This window comes from Conger conger, chromosome 5 (genome assembly GCF_963514075.1).
Source record: "Conger conger chromosome 5, fConCon1.1, whole genome shotgun sequence".
In the NCBI taxonomy this organism is placed as follows: Eukaryota; Metazoa; Chordata; class Actinopteri; order Anguilliformes; family Congridae; genus Conger; species Conger conger.
In genome coordinates this window covers 30,364,358-30,382,726 of record NC_083764.1, presented here as the reverse complement: position 1 = coordinate 30,382,726, position 18,369 = coordinate 30,364,358, and positions in this window count along the sequence as shown.

Genomic DNA, 18,369 nt, shown 5'->3' with positions numbered 1-18,369 from the left:
CAAAAACAGGAAGTGGGCTTAATTCCGTTCTACATCATCTGATCGGGCTGATATTTTACAAATATATTCACTTTTGGAGTGCAATCACATCCATATCCACATTCATCTGGGCGTGGCTACACAGCGCCCCCTATGGCTTTTTTCTAATATTGTGGACATATACTTTCACGTAAATGCACCACGTCTGGTTGGCATAAGGGTCTCCTCAAGACACACACATTTCTCATTTGCATCCCTTAACTTTCCCAACAGGAAGTGAGCTATTTTGGATTTTGTGTGTTTTTAAGTGTTTTTTCACGTACCAAACTTTGAAATACTCTTCCTAGGGGGTTCATCACATTCACACAAAATGTGGTCAGCATGATATTATAGCCCTGACACACAACTATGAACTGATTTTTAATATCTTGGAATGGTATGGCTATGGTCAGCCTTAAAATTAACTTGTAATGCTGCCCAAACAGTTCATGTTTTAATACAATTATGTATTAAATAATTTCATAAAGGTATTAAATTCTACATTGCCTGATTTTGAGGCTACAACTTTTCACATATGTTCATTGTTGGAGTGTCATCACATCCATTAAGCAATAATAGTTCACTATTTTCGCTGGAGACTCATTATATCCAGTCTTAAAACTTCAAGGCAAGTCGCAAATGACTCTCCCATTTCTAATACGCGACTGCCATCTACTGGCAAAAGTTGGTATTGCATATATCTTGCAATGACGTTCAATGTTATTTGGTTTAAAAAAAACCGTGTTGTAGCATTTTAAGGACTCAATACAAAACAGCTGTTCGGAAAGTTGGCTTGAAAACCAAGAAGCCTTATTAAGGAATTCGAGCCGTTTCTATTTGACTTCATTCGGTTGAAGTGAATGCCGTAACCCAATTAAATGTAATTCGCGTCGGAATACACATAATAGCCTACACTGTCAACGTGAAATAAAAATATATAGAGGTTTAAATCGATCCTATATTGGGACATTTGTTATGATGGCTGGTGCAACGGGCATTTTCGGTACCGTTGACCATAATCGAATGCTAGCATTTATATCATTACACTGACCAAGTCCTGTTAAAAAGCACATCACCTTTGTGGAAACAGTGAAGTTGTCTACACAATCTATTCTACTCAAAGACTAACTGCGTCGCTGTAACTTCCCCCCATTTCTGATACGGGGATTCCATTTATTGGCAGAAAGTGGAACTTTTATATTTTTCTTCCTTCAAGTGATTTTTCAACGATAGGTTTTTGTTTTTTTTCTAGCGAGCCAGTAGGCATAACGATGTATGATTTACAGCTGCAGCCTACGTGACAAAATGTATTGACAACACCCAGCCCGACGTTTCTTTGCATCTATTTTCATTTTTGAATAGAATATCTGAAATAAATATTAAAGACATTTAATGACTGTCTTTAACTGGCAGGAGAGTAGCATATATTTAAAAGAGTCAAAAGTCAAAAAGAAACGTTAACGTTTGAGATGGCTCTGGTCGAACTCTGTGTTAAAATGAGACCGTTATGTTCAACAAAGGTATGGCATGCAGGTCGTTGCGAGATGACGCGCATTGGCTAACAGCAGCCAGCCTGTCCACTGTCTGTGTGAGTCAAAAAAACAGATCAGCTACGTTTGTTTACATGAATAGAAAACTTTCAGTTAAATCGCCAGATATGTTAGTTTATTTTGCTTGTCATTAAACACGAATTAAGAGAACATACAATTTCGCTAGGAATTTTTGACTTAATATGAAAATACCGGATTGAGGGCAGAGACTTGGCATCTCCTTTAGATTTGGCTGAACAAATGCGTTTCAGGCAGCATAATAACCGGTGAAATGGAAAAGAATGATGCTGGCTAACTAGACGTTTAATGCAATATTATCCGACACTTAGGAGAGAAATTATTTAACCAAGATAAAGGAAACATACAACTTTTGGCAAATAGATGGCGTACGTGTATAAGAGGGCAGTATAGCTTAATGGTTCAGGCAGTGGATTAAGACATGCAAGGTCCGCGGTTCCATGCCCGGTACAGCCACAATAAAGTTGAATAGTTTCTTTTCCCAATGGTTTTTTTTTTGAGGGCATATTCATAACGGAATGACTTCTCAAGGATAAATTGTGCCTCCCGCTGTAAAATCTATGGAAATTAATTCATCTCTGCTCTCCATACAGGACTGGAGCATGTTATCACAATGTGCAAGCAAGAAGTTATTTTTGTTTCATTCTACATTGTCTGATGTGGCTGAAACTTCACACATGTTCATTTTTGGAGTGTAATCTCATCCATATACCAATAAAGGCTCAATGGCATAGCGCCACCTTCTGGCAACAGGAAGTTTCCATAATTTCACTCGACATCTTCCGATGTGGCTGAAAATGTAGAAATATTTTGATTATTGGAGTGTAATTAAATCCGTATACCAAAAATTGGCTCAATGTTATAGCGCCACCATCTGGCAACAGGAAGTGGCTTTAATTTTACTCGACATCTTCCAAATTGGCTGAAAATGTACAAATATGTTAATTATTGGAGTGTAATCAAATCCATAAACAACATACGGCTCAATATTATAGTGCCACCATATGGCAATAGGAAGTGAGGCTTATATCATTGATGCATTCCAACAGCAACAGCCACATCTTCATTGATCAAAGGGGAATTCCTGTGCACACTATACGTTGTCCAGGAAGGTGATTATTTCCAAAGTGTGTACATATTGTGAAACATGTCATTGGCACAACTATGCCACCAAGGCGGTTGCGCCCATGGTGCTTGGGCCCGTTCATTGCTGCTTGCAGCTATATTTATTATTATTATTATTCTTTTTTTTTCAATGTTTTGTGCATTTTTGAGGTGCTTGCCATGGATGAAAACTCACAGAATTTTGCACACACATCAGAAGTGGTGGCTGTCAGGTTGTCTCAGATGCTCAGACCTGGGCGTGGCTGAGGGACTCCACAGCGCCCCCTATCGCATTGTCATCTATTGTGGGCAGGCACTTTGAGCTACCTTCACAAAATTTAGTACGCATATAGCACTTCTCCGTCCAAACACATTTCTCATTCACATCTAATCAAATATACAAACAGGAAGTCAGCCATTTTGGATTTTGTGCGTTTTACACGTACTGCACTTTTAAGTACTCCTCCTAGGGGGTTCATCACATTCACACCACCTGTGGTCAGAATGGTCTCAGGATATTCATGATGCTAAATTGGCAGGATATTTTTGATAGCTCAAACGGGACGGTCCTGGGGAGGCGTATCATTTTTATGTCACGCCACGCCAACAGGAAGTGGCCGTAATTTCATGGTCTACATCGTCTGATCTGGCTGATATTTTAGAAATACGTTTACTGTTGGAGGCTAATCACAACCATATCCCAAGAACGGGTCAATGTTATAGCGCCACCATCTGGCAACAGGAAGTGAAATCTTCATCATATTTGAATGCCTTCCTGCTAGGGCATTCATCACATTCACACGAAATGTGGTCAGCATGATCTTAGGATAGTCATAACCATAAGCTGTGAAGGGATTTTTGATATCTCAAACGGTATGGAAATGGCGAGTCGTAAAGTACACATATTGCGTGCAAAAAAATGACTTTTTTTTCGACATCGTCCGATCTGGCTGATATTTTACAAATATGTTCACTGTTGGAGTACAATATGAAATATGTACATATCAATCGGGGCGTGGCTAGACAGCGCCCCCTATAATTATTATTCTCTTTTTTTTCAATGTATTTTGCATTTTTGAGGTGCTTGCCATGGATGAAAACTCACAGAATTTTGCACACACATGAGAAGTGTTGGTTGTCAGGATGTATCAGATGCTCAGACCTGGGCGTGGCCGAGGGACTCCACAGCGCCCCCTAATGCTTTGTCTTCTATTGTGGACAGGCACTTTGAGCTACCTTCACCTAATTTGGTATGCCTGTGGGGCTCCTCTGGACAAACACATTTCTCTTTCGCATCCAAGCAAATATGTGAACAGGAAGTCAGCCATTTTGAATTTTGTGCATTTTACACGTACTACACTTTTAAGTACTCCTCCTAGGGGGTTCATTGCATTCACACGAAATGTGGTCTAAGCGGTCTCAGGATAGTCATGATACTAATTCCAAAGGATATTTTTGATATCTCAAACGGTATGGTCATGGCGAGGCGTACAATTTTCATGTCACGCCGCGCCAACAGGAAGTAGCCATAAATTAATGGTCTACATTGTCTGATCTGGCTGATATTTTACAAATATGATCACTGTTAGAGTGTAATCACATCCATATACCAATAAGAAATCAATGTTATAGCGCCACCATCTGGCAACGGACGTGAGGTTTTTATCATGTTTGTATGCGTTCCTGCTAGGGTATTCATCACATTCACACCAAATGTAGTCATCATGATCTTAGAATAGTCCTGACCCTAAATGACGAAAGGATTTTTGATATCTCAAACGGTTTGGCAATGGCGAGGCGTATACTACACACGTTACACCCAAAAACAGGAAGTGGGCTTAATTCCGTTCTACATCATCTGATCGGGCTGATATTTTGCAAATATATTCACTTTTGGAGTGCAATCACATCCATATCCACATTCATCGGGGCGTGGCTACACAGCGCCCCCTATGGCTTTTTTCTAATATTGTGGACACATACTTTCACGTAAATGCACCACGTCTGGTAGGCATAAGGGTCTCCTCAAGACACACACATTTCTCATTTGCATCCCTTAACTTTTCCCAACAAGAAGTGAGCAATTTTGGATTTTGTGTGTTCTTAAGTGTTTTTTCACGTACCAAACTTTGAAATACTCTTCCTAGGGGGTTCATCACATTCACACAAAATGTGGTCAGCATGATATTATAGCCCTGACACACAACAATGAACTGATTTTTAATATCTTGGAATGGTATGGCTATGGTCAGCCTTAAAATTAACTTGTAATGCTGCCCAAACAGTTCATGTTTTAATACAATTATGTATTAAATAATTTCAAAAAGGTATTAAATTCTACATTGCCTGATTTTGAGGCTACAACTTTTCACATATGTTCATTGTTGGAGTGTCATCACATCCATTAAGCAATAATAGTTCACTATTTTCGCTGGAGACTCATTATATCCAGTCTTAAAACTTCAACGCAAGTCGCAAATGACTCTCCCATTTCTAATACGCGACTGTCATCTACTGGCAAAAGTTGGTATTGCATATATCTTGCAATGACGTTCAAAGTTATTTGGTTTAAAAAAAACCGTGTTGTAGCATTTTAAGGACTCAATACAAAACAGCTGTTCGGAAAGTTAGCTTGAAAACCAAGAAGACTTATTAAGGAATTCGAGCCGTTTCTATTTGACTTCATTCGGTTGAAGTGAATGCCGTAACCCAATTAAATGTAATTCGCGTCGGAATACACATAATAGCCTACACTGTCATCGTGAAATAAAAATATATAGAGGTTTAAATCGATCCTATATTGGGACATTTGTTATGATGGCTGGTGCAACGGGCATTTTCGGTACCGTTGACCATAATCGAATGCTAGCATTTATATCATTACACTGACCAAGTCCTGTTAAAAAGCACATCACCTTTGTGGAAACAGTGAAGTTGTCTACACAATCTATTCTACTCAGAGACTAACTGCGTCGCTGTAACTTCCCCCCATTTCTGATACGGGGATTCCATTTATTGGCAGAAAGTGGAACTTTTATATTTTTCTTCCTTCAAGTGATTTTTGAACGATAGGTTTTTTTTTTTTTTTCTAGCGAGCCAGTAGGCATAACGATGTATGATTTACAGCTGCAGCCTACGTGACAAAATGTATTGACAACACCCAGCCCGACGTTTCTTTGCATCTATTTTCATTTTTGAATAGAATATCTGAAATAAATATTAAAGACATTTAATGACTGTCTTTAACTGGCAGGAGAGTAGCATATATTTAAAAGAGTCAAAAGTCAAAAAGAAACGTTAACGTTTGAGATGGCTGTGGTCGAACTCTGTGTTAACATGAGACCGTTATGTTCAACAAAGGTATGGCATGCAGGTCGTTGCGAGATGACGCGCATTGGCTAACAGCAGCCAGCCTGTCCACTGTCTGTGTGAGTCAAAAAACAGGTCAGCTACGTTTGTTTACATGAATAGAAAACTTTCAGTTAAATCGCCAGATATGTTAGTTTATTTTGCTTGTCATTAAACACGAATTAAGAGAACATACAATTTCGCTAGGAATTTTTGACTTAATATGAAAATACCGGATTGAGGGCAGAGACTTGGCATCTCCTTTAGATTTGGCTGAACAAATGCGTTTCAGGCAGCATAATTACCGGTGAAATGGAAAAGAATGATGCTGGCTAACTAGACGTTTAATGCAATATTATCCGACACTTCGGAGAGAAATTATTTAACCAGGATAAAAGGAAACATACAACTTTTGGCCAATAGATGGCGTACGTGTATAAGAGGGCAGTATAACTTAATGGTTCAGACAGTGGATTAAGACATGCAAGGTCCGCGGTTCCATCCCCGGTGTGGCCACAATAAAGTTGAATAGTTTCTTTACGCCAATGGTTTTATTTTGAGTGCATATTTATAACCGAATGACTTCTCAAGCGTAAATTGTGCCTCCCGCTGTAAAATCTATTGAAATTAATTCATCTCTGCTCTCCATACAGGACTGGAGCATATTATTACACTGTGCAAGCAAGAAGTAATTTTTGTTTCATTCTACATTGTCTGATGTGGCTGAAACTTCACACATGTTCATTTTTGGAGTGTAATCTCATCCATATACCAAGAAAGGCTCAATGGCATAGCGCCACCATCTGGGAACAGGAAGTGGCTTTAATTTTACTTGACATCTTCCAATTTGGCTGAAAATGTACAAATATGTTAATTATTGGAGTGTAATCAAATCCATGAACCATACACGGCTCAATATTATAGCGCCACCATCTGGCAATAGGAAGTGAGGCTTATATCATTGATGCATTCCAATAGCAGCAGCAACATCTTCATTGATCAAAGGGGAATTCCTGTGCACACTATACGTTGTCCAGGAAGGTGATTATTTCCAAAGTGTGTACATATTGTGAAACATGTCATTGGCGCAACTATGCCACCAAGGCGGTTGCGCCCATGGTGCTTGGGCCCGTTCATTGCTGCTTGCAGCTATATTTAGGGCCCAAGCACCGTAGGGTGCGAAGGACCCTATTGTTATTGTAAAGATTATTAGGGCCCAAGCACCGTAGGGTGCGAAGGACCCTATTGTTATTGTAAAGATTATTATTATTATTATTATTATTCTTTTTTCTATATGCAAATAGGCCTTTTTGAGGTGCTTGCCATGCATAAAAAGTCTGGGAATTTTGCAGACACATCAGAAATGAGGACCTTCAGGATCGCTTAGATGCTCAGACCTGGGCGTGGCCGAGGGACTCCACAGCGCCCCCTATCGCATTGTCTTCTATTGTTGGCAGGCACTTTGAGCTACCTTAACCAAATTTAGTACGCATATAGCACTCCTCGGACCAAACACATTTCTAATTCACATCTAATCAAATATACAAACAGGAAGTCAGCCATTTTGGATTTTGTGCGTTTTACACGTACTGCACTTTTAAGTACTCCTCCTAGGGGGTTCATCACATTCAGACCACCTGTGGTCAGAATGGTCATAGGATATTCATGATGCTAAATTGCCAGGATATTTTTGATAGCTCAAATGGGACGGTCCTTGGGAGGCGTAGAATTTTTATGTCACGCCGCGCCGACAGGAAGTGGCCGTAATTTCATGGTCTACATTGTCTGATCTGGCTGATATTTTAGAAATACATTTATTGTTGGAGTATAATTACATCCATATCCCAAGAACGGCTCAATGTTATAGCGCCACCATCTGGCAACAGGAAGTGAGGTCTTTATCATATTTGTATGCCTTCCTGCTAGGGCATTCATCACATTCACACCAAATGTGGTCACCATGATCTTAAGATAGTCCTTACACTAAATTGCGAAGGGATTTTTGATATCTCAAACGGTATGGAAATGGCGAGTCGTACAGTACACATATTGCGTGCAAAAAAATGACTTTTTTTTCGACATCGTCCGATCTGGCTGATATTTTACAAATATGTTCACTGTTGGAGTACAATATGAAATATATACATATCAATCGGGGCGTGGCTAGACAGCGCCCCCTATAATTATTATTCTCTTTTTTTTCAATGTATTTTGCATTTTTGAGGTGCTTGCCATGGATGAAAACTCACGGAATTTTGCACACACATGAGAAGTGTTGGCTGTCAGGATGTATCAGATGCTCAGACCTGGGCGTGGCCGAGGGACTCCACAGCGCCCCCTAATGCTTTGTCTTCTATTGTGGACAGGCACTTTGAGCTACCTTCACCTAATTTGGTATGCCTGTGGGCCTCCTCTGGACAAACACATTGCTCATTCGCATCGAATCATATATGTGAACAGGAAGTCAGCCATTTTGAATTTTGTGCATTTTACACGTACTACACTTTTAAGTACTCCTCCTAGGGAGTTCATTGCATTCACACAAAATGTGGTCAAAGTGGTCTCAGGATAGTCATGATACTAATTCCAAAGGATATTTTTGATATCTCACACGGTATGGTCATGGCGAGGCGTACAATTTTCATGTCACGCCGCGCCAACAGGAAGTAGCCATAAATTCATGGTCTACATTGTCTGATCTGGCTGATATTTTACAAATATGTTCACTGTTAGAGTGTAATCACATCCATATACCAAGAAGAAATCAATGTTATAGCGCCACCATCTGGCAACAGGGAGTGAGGTTTTTATCATGTTTGTATGCGTTCCTGCTAGGGTATTCATCACATTCACACCAAATGTAGTCATCATGATCTTAGAATAGTCCTGACCCTAAATGACGAAAGGATTTTTGATATCTCAAACGGTTTGGCAATGGCGAGGCGTATAATACACACGTTACGCCCAAAAACAGGAAGTGGGCTTAATTCCGTTCTACATCATCTGATCCGGCTGATATTTTACAAATATATTCACTTTTGGAGTGCAATCACATCCATATCCACATTCATCTGGGCGTGGCTACACAGCGCCCCCTATGGCTTTTTTCTAATATTGTGGACATATACTTTCACGTAAATGCACCACGTCTGGTAGGCATAAGGGTCTCCTCAAGACACACACATTTCTCATTTGCATCCCTTAACTTTTCCCAACAGGAAGTGAGCTATTTTGGATTTTGTGTGTTTTTAAGTGTTTTTTCACGTACCAAACTTTGAAATATTCTTCCTAGGGGGTTCATCACATTCACACAAAATGTGGTCAGCATGATATTATAGCCCTGACACACAACTATGAACTGATTTTTAATATCTTGGAATGATATGGCTATGGTCAGCCTTAAAATTAACTTGTAATGCTGCCCAAACAGTTCATGTTTTAATACAATTATGTATTAAATAATTTCAAAAAGGTATTAAATTCTACATTTGAGGCTACAACTTTTCACATATGTTCATTGTTGGAGTGTCATCACATCCATTAAGCAATAATAGTTCACTATTTTCGCTGGAGACTCATTATATCCAGTCTTAAAACTTCAACGCAAGTCGCAAATGACTCTCCCATTTCTAATACGCGACTGCCATCTACTGGCAAAAGTTGGTATTGCATATATCTTGCAATGACGTTCAATGTTATTTGGTTTAAAAAAAACCGTGTTGTAGCATTTTAAGGACTCAATACAAAACAGCTGTTCGAAAAGTTAGCTTGAAAACCAAGAAGCCTTATTAAGGAATTCGAGCCGTTTCTATTTGACTTCATTCGGTTGAAGTGAATGCCGTAATGCCGAATGCCGGAATACACATAATAGCCTACACTGTCAACGTGAAATAAAAATATATAGAGGTTTAAATCGATCCTATATTGGGACATTTGTTATGATGGCTGGTGCAACGGGCATTTTCGGTACCGTTGACCATAATCGAATGCTAGCATTTATATCATTACACTGACCAAGTCCTGTTAAAAAGCACATCACCTTTGTGGAAACAGTGAAGTTGTCTACACAATCTATTCTACTCACAGACTAACTGCGTCGCTGTAACTTCCCCCCATTTCTGATACGGGGATTCCATTTATTGGCAGAAAGTGGAACTTTTATTTTTTTCTTCCTTCAAGTGATTTTTCAACGATAGGTTTTTGTTTTTTTTCTAGCGAGCCAGTAGGCATAACGATGTATGATTTACAGCTGCAGCCTACGTGACAAAATGTATTGACAACACCCAGCCCGACGTTTCTTTGCATCTATTTTCATTATATGAATTGGATAACTAAAATAAATATTAAAGACATTTAAAGACTTAAAGACAGGCTTTAACTGGCAGGAAAGTATCATATATTTAAAAGATTAACACATATAATGCATATCTTGCATTGACGTTCAATGTTATTAGGTTTTAAAAAAAACGTATTGTAGCATTTTAAGTTCTCAATACAAAACAGCTGTTCGGAAAGTTGGCTTGAAAACCAAGAAGCCTTTTTCAGGAATTCGAGCCGTTTGTATTTGACTTCATTCGATTGAAGTCAATGCCGTAACCCAATTAAATGTAATTCGCGTCGGAATACACATAATAGCCTACACTGTCAACATGAAATAAAAATATATAGAGGTTTAAATCGATCCTATATTGGGACATTTGTTATGATGGCTGGTGCAACGGGCATTTTCGGTACCGTTAACCCTAATCGAATGCTAGCATTTATATCATTACACTGACCAAGTCCTGTTAAAAAGCACATTTTTGGTTCCTTTGTGGAAACAGTGAAGTTGTCTACACAATCTATTCTACTCACAGACTAACTGCGTCGCTGTAACTTCCCCCCATTTCTGATACGGGGATTCCATTTATTGGCAGAAAGTGGAACTTTTATTTTTATTAAGTGATTTTTCAACGATATGTTTTTGTTTTTTTTCTAGCGAGACAGTATGCATAACGATGTATGATTTACAGCTGCAGCCTACGTGACAAAATGTATTGACAACACCCAGCCCGACGTTTCTTTGCATCTATTTTCATTATATGAATAGAATATCTGAAATAAATATTAAAGACATTTAATGACTGTCTTTAACTGGCAGGAGAGTAGCATATATTTAAAAGAGTCAAAAGTCAAAAAGAAACGTTAACGTTTGAGATGGCTCTGGTCGAACTCTGTGTTAACATGAGACCGTTATGTTCAACAAAGGTATGGCATGCAGGTCGTTGCGAGATGACGCGCATTGGCTAACAGCAGCCAGCCTGTCCACTGTCTGTGTGAGTCAAAAAACAGGTCAGCTACGTTTGTTTACCTGAATAGAAAACTTTCAGTTAAATCGCCAGATATGTTAGTTTATTTTGCTTGTCATTAAACACGAATTAAGAGAACATACAATTTCGCTAGGAATTTTTGACTTAATATGAAAATACCGGATTGAGGGCAGAGACTTGGCATCTCCTTTAGATTTGGCTGAACAAATGCGTTTCAGGCAGCATAATTACCGGTGAAATGGAAAAGAATGATGCTGGCTAACTCGACGTTTAATGCAATATTATCCGACACTTCGGAGAGAAATTATTTAACCAGGATAAAAGGAAACATACAACCTTTGGCCAATAGATGTCGTACGTGTATAAGAGGGCAGTATAGCTTAATGGTTCAGACAGTGGATTAAGACATGCAAGGTCCGCGGTTCCATCCCCGGTGCGGCTACAATAAAGTTGAATAGTTTCTTCACGCCAATGGTTTTATTTTGAGTGCATATTTATAACCGAATGACTTCTCAAGCGTAAATTGTGCCTCCCGCTGTAAAATCTATGGAAATTAATTCATCTCTGCTCTCCATACAGGACTGGAGCATATTATTACAATGTGCAAGCAAGAAGTAATTTTTGTTTCATTCTACATTGTCTGATGTGGCAGAAACTTCACACATGTTCATTTTTGGAGTGTAATCTCATCCATATACCAAGAAAGGCTCAATGGCATAGCGCCACCATCTGGCAACAGGAAGTGGCTTTAATTTACCTTGACATCTTCCAATTTGGCTGAAAATGTACAAATATGTTAATTATTGGAGTGTAATCAAATCCATAAACCATACACGGCTCAATATTATAGCGCCACCATCTGGCAACAGGAAGTGGCTTTAATTTTACTCGACATCTTCCAATTTGGCTGAAAATGTACAAATATGTTCATTTTTGGAGTGAAATCAAATCCATAAACCATACACAGCTCAATATTATAGCGCCACCATCTGGCAATAGGAAGTGAGGCTTATATCATTGATGCATTCCAATAGCAGCAGCAACATCTTCATTGATAAAAGGGGAATTCCTGTGCACACTATTCGTTGTCGAGGAAGGTGATTATTTCCAAAGTGTGTATATATTGTGAAACATGTCATTGGCACAACTGTGCCACCAAGGCGGTTGCGCCCATGGTGCTTGGGCCCGTTCATTGCTGCTTGCAGCTATATTTATTATTATTATTATTATTATTATTATTATTATTATTATTATTATTATTCTTTTTTCTATATGCAAATGGGCCTTTTTGAGGTGCTTGCCATGCATAAAAAGTCTGGGAATTTTGCACACACATCAGAAATGAGGACCTTCAGGATCGATTAGATGCTCAGACCTGGGCGTGGCCGAGGGACTCCACAGCGCCCCCTATCGCATTGTCATCTATTGTGAGCAGGCATTTTGAGCTACCTTCACCAAATTTAGTAAGCATATAGCACTCCTCGGACCAAACACATTTCTAATTTGCATCTAATCAAATATAAAAACAGGAAGTCAGCCATTTTGGATTTTGTGCGTTTTACACGTACTGCACTTTTAAGTACTCCTCCTAGGGGGTTCATCACATTCACACCACCTGTGGTCAGAATGGTCTCCGGATATTCCTGATGCTAAATTGCCAGGATATTTTTGATAGCTCAAACGGGACAGTCATGGGGAGGAGTACAATTTTTATGTCACGCGGCGCCAACAGGAAGTGGCCGTAATTTCATGGTCTACATTGTCTGATCTGGCTGATATTTTAGAAATACGTTTATTGTTGGAGTATAATCACATGCATATCCCAAGAACGAGTCAATGTTATAGCGCCACCATCTGGCAACAGGAAGTGAGGTCTTTATCATATTTGTATGCCTTCCTGCTAGGGCATTCATCACATTCACACGAAATGTGGTCAGCATGATCTTAGGATAGTTATGACCATAAGCTGTGAAGGGATTTTTGATATCTCAAACGGTATGGAAATGGCAAGTCGTACAGTACACATATTGCGTGCAAAAAAAAGACTTTTTTTTCGACATTATCCGATCTGGCTGATATTTTATAAATATGTTCACTGTTGGAGTACAATATGAAATATATACATATCAATCGGGGCGTGGCTAGACAGCGCCCCCTATAATTATTATTCTCTTTTTTTTCAATGTATTTTGCATTTTTGAGGTGCTTGCCATGGATGAAAACTCACGGAATTTTGCACACACATGAGAAGTTTTGGCTCTCAAGATGTATCAGATGCTCAGACCTGGGCGTGGCCGAGGGACTCCACAGCGCCCCCTAATGCTTTGTCTTCTATTGTGGACAGGCACTTTGAGCTACCTTCACCTAATTTGGTACGCATGTGGGGCTCCTCTGGAAAAACACATTTATCATTCGCATCGAATCAAATATGTGAACAGGAAGTCAGCCATTTTGAATTTTGTGCATTTTACATGTACTACACTTTTAAGTACTCCTCCTAGGGGGGTTCATTACATTCACACGAAATGTGGTGAAAGCGGTCTCAGGATAGTCATGATACTAATTCCAAATGATATTTTTGATATCTCAAAAGGTATGGTCATGGCGAGGCGTACAATTTTCATGTCACGCCGCGCCAACAGGAAGTAGCCATAAATTCATGGTCTACATTGTCTGATCTGGCTGATATTTTACAAATATGTTCACTGTTAGAGTGTAATCACATCCATATACCAAGAAGAAATCAATGTTATAGCGCCACCATCTGGCAATGGAAGTGAGGTTTTTATCATGTTTGTATGCGTTCCTGCTAGGGTATTCATCACATTCACACCAAATGTAGTCATCATTTTCTTAGAATAGCCCTGACCCTAAATGACGAAAGGATTTTTGATATCTCAAACGGTTTGGCAATGGCGAGGCGTATAATACACACGTTACGCCCAAAAACAGGAAGTGGGCTTAATTCCGTTCAACATCATCTGATCGGGCTGATATTTTACAAATATATTCACTTTTGGAGTGCAATCACATCCATATCCACATTCATCTGGGCGTGGCTACACAGCGCCCCCTATGGCTTTTTTCTAATATTGTGGACATATACTTTCACGTAAATGCACCACGTCTGGTAGGCATAAGGGTCTCCTCAAGACACACACATTTCTCATTTGCATCCCTTAACTTTTCCCAACAGGAAGTGAGCTATTTTGGATTTTGTGTGTTTTTAAGTGTTTTTTCACGTACCAAACTTTGAAATATTCTTCCTAGGGGGTTCATCACATTCACACAAAATGTGGTCAGCATGATATTATAGCCCTGACACACAACTATGAACTGATTTTTAATATCTTGGAATGGTATGGCTATGGTCAGCCTTAAAATTAACTTGTAATGCTGCCCAAACAGTTCATGTTTTAATACAATTATGTATTAAATAATTTCAAAAAGGTATTAAATTCTACATTGCCTGATTTTGAGGCTACAACTTTTCACATATGTTCATTGTTGGAGTGTCATCACATCCATTAAGCAATAATAGTTCACTATTTTCGCTGGAGACTCATTATATCCAGTCTTAAAACTTCAACGCAAGTCGCAAATGACTCTCCCATTTCTAATACGCGACTGCCATCTACTGGCAAAAGTTGGTATTGCATATATCTTGCAATGACGTTCAATGTGATTTGGTTAAAAAAAACCGTGTTGTAGCATTTTAAGGACTCAATACAAAACAGCTGTTCGGAAAGTTAGCTTGAAAACCAAGAAGCCTTATTAAGGAATTCGAGCCGTTTCTATTTGACTTCATTCGATTGAAGTGAATGCCGTAACCCAATTAAATGTAATTCGCGTCGGAATACACATAATAGCCTACACTGTCAACGTGAAATAAAACTATATAGAGGTTTAAATCGATCCTATATTAGAACATTTGTTATGATGGCTGGTGCAACGGGAATTTTCGGTACCGTTGACCATAATCGAATGCTAGCATTTGTATCATTACACTGACCAAGTCCTGTTAAAAAGCACATTTTTGGTTCCTTTGTGGAAACAGTGAAGTTGTCTACACAATCTATTCTACTCACAGACTAACTGCGTCGCTGTAACTTCCCCCCATTTCTGATACGGGGATTCCATTTATTGGCAGAAAGTGGAACTTTTATATTTTTCTTCCTTCAAGTGATTTTTCAACGATATGTTTTTTTTTTTTTTCTAGCGAGCCAGTAGGCACAACGATGTATGATTTACAGCTGCAGCCTACGTGACAAAATGTATTGACAACACCCAGCCCGACGTTTCTTTGCATCTATTTTCATTATATGAATTGAATATCTAAAATAAATATGAAAGACATTTAAAGACTTAAAGACAGGCTTTAACTGGCAGGAGAGTATCATATATTTAAAAGATTTACACATATAATGCATATCTTGCATTGACGTTAAATGGTATTTTGTTAAAAAAAAACGTATTGTAGCATTTTAAGGACTCAATACAAAACAGCTTTTCGGAAAGTTGGGTTGAAAACCAAGAAGCCTTATTAAGGAATTCGAGCCGTTTCTATTTGACTTCATTCGATTGAAGTGAATGCCGTAACCCAATTAAATGTAATTCGCGTCGCAATACACACAATCGCCTACACTGTCAACGTGAAATAAAAATATATAGAGGTTTAAATCGATCCTATATTGGGACATTTGTTATGATGGCTGGTGCAACGGGCATTTTCGGTACCGTTGACCATAAGCGAATGCTAGCAATTATATCATTACACTGACCAAGTCCTGTTAAAAAGTACATTTTTGGTTCCTTTGTGGAAACAGTGAAGTTGTCTACATAATCTATTCTACTCACAGACTAACTGCGTCGCTGTAACTTCCCCCCATTTCTGATACTGGGATTCCATTTATTGGTAGAAATTGGTACTTTTATTTTTTTCTTCATTCAAGTGATTTTTCAACGATAGGTTTTTGTTTTTTTCTAGCGAGCCAGTAGGCATAACGATGTATGATTTACAGCTGCAGCCTACGTGACAAAATGTATTGACAACACCCAGCCCGACGTTTCTTTGCATCTATTTTCATTATATGAATTGAGTATCTAAAATAAATATTAAAGACATTTAAAGACTTAAAGACAGGCTTTAACTGGCAGGAGAGTATCATATATTTAAAAGATTTACACATATAATGCATATCTTGCATTGACGTTAAATGGTATTTTGTTAAAAAAAAACGTATGTAGCATTTTCAGGACTCAATACAAAACTGCTGTTCGGAAAGTTAGCTTGAAAACCAAGAAGCCTTATATAGGAATTCGCGCCGTTTCTATTTGACTTCATTCGATTGAAGTGAATGCCGTAACCCAGTTAAATGGAATTCGCGTCGGAATACACATAATAGCCTACATTGTCAACGTGAAATAAAAATATATAGAGGTTTAAATCGATCCTATATTGGGACTTTTGTTATCATGGCTGGTGCAACGGGCATTTTCGGTACCATTGACCATAATCGAATGCTAGCATTTATATCATTAAACTGACCAAGTCCTGTTAAAAAGCACATTTTTGACTCCTTTGTGGAAACAGTGAAGTTGTCTACACAATATATTCTACTCACAGACTAACTGCGTCGCTGTAACTTCCCCCCATTTCTGAAACGGGGATTCCATTTATTGGCAAAAAGTGGTACTTTGATTTTTTTCTTCCTTCTAGTGATTTTTCAACGATAGGTTTTCGTTTTTTATATCGAGCCAGTAGGCATAACGATGTATGATTTACAGCTGCAGCCTACGTGACAAAATGTATTGACAACACCCAGCCCGACGTTTCTTTGCATCTATTTTCATTATTTTAATTGAATATCTAAAATAAATATTAAAGACATTTAATGACTGTCTTTAACTAGCAGGAGAGTGTCATATATTTAAAAGAGTAACACATGAAGTCAAAAAGAAACGGTAGCGTTTGAGGTGGCTCTGCTCGAACGCTGTGTTAACAAGAGACCGTTATGTTCAACAAAGGTATCGCATGCACGTCATTGCGTAGCCTTTCCACTGTCTGTGTGAGTCAAAAAACAGGTCAGCTACGTTGGTTTACATGAATAGAAAACTTTCAGTTAAATCGCCAGCTATGTTCGTTTATTTTGCTTGTCATTAAACACGAATTAAGAGAACATACAATTTCGCTAGGAATTTTTGACTTAATATGAAAATACCGGATTGAGGGCAGAGACTTGGCATCTCCTTTAGATTTGGCTGAACAAATGCGTTTCAGGCAGCATAATTACCGGTGAAATGGAAAAGAATGATGCTGGCTAACTAGACTTTTAATGCAATATTATCCGACACTTCGGCGAGAAATTATTTAACCAAGATGAAAGGAAACATACAACATTTGGCCAATAGATGGCGCCCGTGTATAAGAGGGCAGTATACCTTAATGGTTTAGGCAGTGGATTAAGACATGCAAGGTCGGCGGTTCTATCCCCAGTGCGGTCACAATGAAGTTGAATAGTTTGTTTAAGCCAATGGTTTTATTTTGAGTGCATATTTATAACCGAATGACTTTTCAAGCATAAAATGTGCCTCTCGCTGTAAAATCTATGGAAATTAATTCATCTCTGCTCTCCATACAGGACTGTAGCACGTTATCACAATGTGTTTGTTTTTTTTGTTTCATTCTACATTGTCTGATGTGGCTGAAACTTCACACATGTTCATTTTTGGAGTGTAATTAAATCCATATACCAAAAATGGCTCAATGTTATAGGTCCACCATCTGGCAAAAGGAAGTGACTTTAATTTTACTCGACATCTTCCAATTTGGCTGAAAATGTACAAATATGTTAATTATTGGAGTGTAATCAAATCCATAAACCATACACGGCTCAATATTATAGCGCCACCATCTGGCAACAGGAAGTGAGGCTAATATCATTGATGCATTCCAATAGCAGCAGCAACATCTTCATTGATCAAAGGAGAATTCCTGTGCACACTATACGTTGTCCAGGAAG